The sequence below is a fragment of the Electrophorus electricus genome, chromosome 8 (assembly GCF_041902795.1).
Source record: "Electrophorus electricus isolate QZ-2024a chromosome 8, ASM4190279v1, whole genome shotgun sequence".
In the NCBI taxonomy this organism is placed as follows: domain Eukaryota; kingdom Metazoa; phylum Chordata; class Actinopteri; order Gymnotiformes; family Gymnotidae; genus Electrophorus; species Electrophorus electricus.
In genome coordinates this window covers 3,727,580-3,732,500 of record NC_137504.1, presented here as the reverse complement: position 1 = coordinate 3,732,500, position 4,921 = coordinate 3,727,580, and the positions used below count along the sequence as shown (strand labels likewise).

Here is a 4,921-nt window from a genome sequence, read left to right as displayed (position 1 = left end):
ACGACGTGTTCCCTCTGTCCGGGAATGCTTTTTGTCCCGCTCTGTGGAACTCCTTTGCAGTTGTCCCAGGGATTGATCTTGTGCTGCTATGACACACTACTCTTTTTCTAGTTTTTTTTTTTTTTGCCAGAGACATGCGTTCTTTCTCTTCGAGCCTCACTGTGTCGTTTCCAGTGCTTAATTGGCTTTGCTAAGAGTTCTGCTAGCCGAAAGCCTCCCTCTCTGGGTGAGAACTTTTCTTATATAGGCTGGATGAGGAGAGAGAAAGATGAGAGAGAGAGAAGTATGTGAGCGAGCGAGCGAGCGAGAGGGGGCAGAGGCAGAGGTAAAAGCGTTCCTTTAGACTGATTCAGTCCTCCCCGAGGGGCATGCCTCTAATGAGATACTGGAGTAATGAGGAACAGATTCTAGCCACAGATGTGATTCTCATTTTAATTAAGAATGGGGGACGGGGGGTGTTGAGTGCATATTGTTAAATGTAGTTAACCCTCTTTTTGTGGACTGTGGGGAAATACACTGGTGTATGGAGGTTGAGACCACATGGGTGTCTCCTTGCCTGCTTTCCTTCACACCTACATGGGGTCGGTGGCAGGAGACGATGTAGCTGTAGCCTAGGCCTGTCAGCTCCGGTGCGTTCACTCTCACCCCCCCGTGTCGCTCATCGACCCCGCTGCCCTTCGTCCGCTCTGGGCTTGCCACCGCTGATCGCACTCCCCTCCACCCTCTGCCCAGCGGTCTCTGATGACTGTGCCAGATAAGGGTGGTGTGATTCCTGTCCCTGCGTCAAGCCTTTATTTACTTTCTCATAATGCACCAAAAAAAAAAAAAAAGATGGTGTTTCTGTGTTTAATGTTTTCGGATTATTAGACTCAGAAGGTGCCTTTCATTGTCCCAGTAGTGGTACATGCAGAAGCAGTGATGTAAGTCTCACTGGCAGTGTGATAAGTGAGTCATTTGATTGACAGGTGTTTGAGCACGCTAACCATGCACTGGTCCACTGAGCTCCAGGACCACAGAGCAGTCATTCAGTACAGCACCAAAGTGTCTTGCTTGTCACTGTAAATGTGTTCAAAAACATTCGAGCTTAAAGTCTTAAAATTGTGAAAGACTTCTAAAAGAATGTTTTGGGGGGGGGGTTCCCCTCTTTACGGGAGGTGTTCCCCTCTTTACGGGAGGTGTTCTTTAGGTGGTACTCCCAACATCGATCAACATTATTTGTGATTTCCACATACACAGTACACAGGCCAGTCTGCCTGCAAAGAATAAATGTCACAATCTGGAATGAACATGAGAGAAATTTTTTTTTTTCTGCAATTTGTGCTGCTTGTTTTGTCAAAAGGAAATTTATCCTTTGGGTGTGAGCGTGTGTTACTCTAATAGATGGAGACTGGTTCCATTGGACACATTAGCCGTGTTTTGGTGCGCGTGTGCTACTCTGATAGATGGAGACTGGCTCTGGTAAAAATGTTAGCCGTGTTTTGGTGGAACCTCCTACGTCTTTAATATAACGATCTGTCAGAAAGCATTTCTGCCATAATTACAGTTCCCCTCCCTCTGCCTGTGTGCACACTCTCGCCACACTTCAGAAGGAGATTTCTTTTTCTCCTCATGCAATATTCATAACCTTTGTGTTCAGGACTTAGCTGCTTTAAACACCTGGATTAACTCACTTTTATTAAAGGTAATAAGGTAATATATATGTATTCTCAGAGGAACCTCCTATACACCCAAATCTGTTGGGCCAAAACAATATCCCATCATCTCGCACATATCAGCTTTGCCTCTGTCTGATTGAAGTCTGTAACACAAAGTTGACTGGCACTGTTTCTAAGGGTTACAGGGACGTTACTATGGTGTCTCGATTTCAAAGTCCCATTTTTCTTGCTGGGGTACTGTATTTGGCTTCTGTCTCTGCATCCCACTGCTATCATCAACTGCATCATGGATCACGTGCTATCTACGTAACTAACAAAAATGTTTTTTTTGTCTATACAATGATATACCTTGTAAATAAATATTATCATTTTGTTTTTGTAAAGTATTCTCTCTAGGTTGTAAGACATTTCTTTCATAGTAAATGAGCACACAGTTCATTTAGGCACTTGAAATGGAGTGTTTATATGGTTACATAATATTGCAGTGGAAGGGCACAGCTGTAAGTTAGTAAGAGAGAGGGAGCCATTCATGAAGGTTCACCTTGCACATATCAACTAAATAGTTTCATAACTAAGATCATTTTAAGACCATTGCATAAATATATAAAGACAAATATGGTACTTTAATTTTGTGCGCATTAATTAAAGTTGAAATGTAGGCAGAACACCTTTTGCAATGTTAAACACCTTATGTATATAATGAACAAATCTCCATTACTGCAATGTCAAGCACAGATTCTCAAATCAGGCTGTTTAACATGGCCCTTTAACAGCGACACGGGCCTTCTGGGAGGCTGCTGATGACCCGTGACGAGCCAGTACCCGCGTGTGTGCAGGGAGGTGGGGATGAGGTGTCAATAGCCAGTCGCACTGCTTGTTCAGTGGTGTTGAGTCGCTCGAGTGGAACTAACATGAAACCACACAATGGATGCAGGCAGGCGTCTTTTACCCTTATATTAATTAAGCGCCTTCTCAATGCTAGACCCACAGCCCTCCAGAAGCGTCAGGGGCTTGTGTGTGTGTGTATTATGTACACATGTAAAATCTGATGGTTGACTCATCACAAGTTGTCAATATGTTTGCTAATATTCCGCTTCCATTAAACAAATGGGTAGGAATGGAACGGACTTCTAACGAGTGTTAGTTACGCCTGTTGCGCTAATCTAACGAATGTATACAGTCCTGGGAGAAGTTCTTCCAACCAAGGCAACCTCCTTTACCCGGCGGTTGCCTGGGGGCGTCTGCTCTGTCCTGTCCCTGAACTGGACTTAAACAAGAACTATTAAAAGATGTTCTAAGGATGGATGAAATTGAAGCAAATGCCAGTTACACGCTAAACATAGCACAGACACGAGCAAAACACCCCGTTATAACATGTCACAGCATTATCACCAAATAATGTTAACACCATGGAAAAATCAGGAACGAAGGCTAGTGATAGAACAAGCCCCCCGCCCACTTTAGAGGTAAATGAAGCAGATTAATAACGGTTTGTAAGATTAGAACCAAAATATCCTGTCACCCTGAAGCAATGGAAGTTAGTATGTTAGTGCCAGTGTTAACCATAACTTTGGTACTTTTGAAAGCAGTTTTCCTTTGTTAATTTAGTCAAAAGACTCTGCGATAAGATAATAAGCAATCCGCCTTTGGTATCAATTTGTTCTAAAGGGTTTCTGTTCCTCAAAATTTCATCAGGTTTCAGCAGAAACCCTCCTCCTTCGAGCCTCCCTGAGTGCAGCTGTAAACTGGTGTTTCATCACCTGGGTTTGTGAAGGCTCAGTTGGCTGGCAGTTCCCCCCACAGCCGAACACGGACGGAGCGGCAAAAGGCTGCAGGAAGATGTCGGAATCTCCCGGCTGCATGAGGAGCACGTCCCCTCTGAAGACTCGGGTTTCCTTTGTAGATCCTTTCATGTCTGAATTCCGGCAGCAACACTAAGAGGAAGTCGCCCGATTGAGGGCCTGCTTTAATATCGGCTTTCCAAAGATCAGAAACCGTCACCATTGGGCCGTGCTGCGCAGTGCGCGCGCTTCACAAAACGAGTGAACTTCACTTAAAAACATGCAATTGGATTACAAAGGCTGGATCTTATGACTTAACGTGACGTGACAACGCGAGTCCAGAGCTACTTGGGTGCTCCCGTGGTGGGTTAGCATGCACCTGACCCAGTCAACAAGGTAGCATGTCCCAGGACAGTTAGGAAACCTCTCAGACTACAAATGTGCGTGGAAATGTGTGACTGCAAGTCAGAGTGGCGCTGAACATTCGCCAGCAGACCGTCACACTTACAGGTTGTCTCTCAATCGCATGCCCTCTCTCTCCCTCCCTCAACCACGCAAACCCTGCCTCTGTAATCTCAATATAAATACTTGAATTTCCTTTTTCATTTAGAGGGAGAACTAATGTTAAGTACTTAAAACCGTAAATGTTTCCTGAAACTCGATCACTGGTGACAAGATGGTCAGCGTGACTAACGTGAACCTGACCTTTGGCTAGACAGCCAAACTCCAAGCTGGTGATGTCTGTTAGAGTTACAGACTCAGCGCACTCGATTTTCCATTTGTCTCCGTTTTCTACAGCAATAGTGTAAATTACTTAGCGTGTGTGTGTGTGTGTGTGTGTGTGTGTGTGTGTGTGTGTGTGTGTGTGTGTGTGTGTGTGTGTGTGTGTGCATTTGCGTTTTGTGTTTTCGTGCATGTGATTATTTCAGAAGAAGAGTATGAAGAATTTATAATGAGTATTTTTGTTTTTTAAAAAGAATACTGGTAATAACTACTATGCAAAGCTATTAGAATGAATATTTATGAGTCTTATTATGAAATATTCATAAAGTTGGTTTAAGGGAGGAAAAAACAAGGCGAGAAAATAGAGAAAAAGATGTGAGCGGGAAGTCGTGGTGAGGGGGGGTACTGCCACACGTTCATTGCAAGAGCTTCTGACAAAACCCCAGCATCGAGTATCTGACATCTATTAAGGAAAACACCTACAGCATCCTGCTACCAGCGGCTCTTCCTCCAACCGTCCTCTGCCTCAGCTGACAGAAGTTTGGTTCGTTCATTCGATCCCCTCTCACTCTCATCCCCCTCGTTCCATCTCCTCGAATTAAGAAATTAATGAGGGATAGATTCTTTACCGACTGCCCCTGCAATGTTTACCACTGATAAAATTATAATGCAGCTTCTGCTGTATTATTTATAAGCCAATTAGAGGAAGTGTTACTTGATTTGATGGGGAGCAGACACACATAGTACATTTAACTAATAGAG

General features: G+C 44.0%; 1 protein-coding gene across 1 annotated transcript in view; it reads left to right on the top strand.

Annotated features, from left to right (window-relative positions):
* Positions 1-2,041, top strand: part of gtf3c4 (general transcription factor IIIC, polypeptide 4) — a 9,720-nt gene extending 7,679 nt beyond the window's left edge. Inside the window, exon 5 of the mRNA XM_027004237.3 lies at positions 1-2,041. This exon is cut by the window's left edge and continues 306 nt beyond it. The gene's annotated coding sequence lies outside the window, so the exon portion shown is untranslated.
* Positions 2,042-4,921: the final 2,880 nt, after the last annotated feature.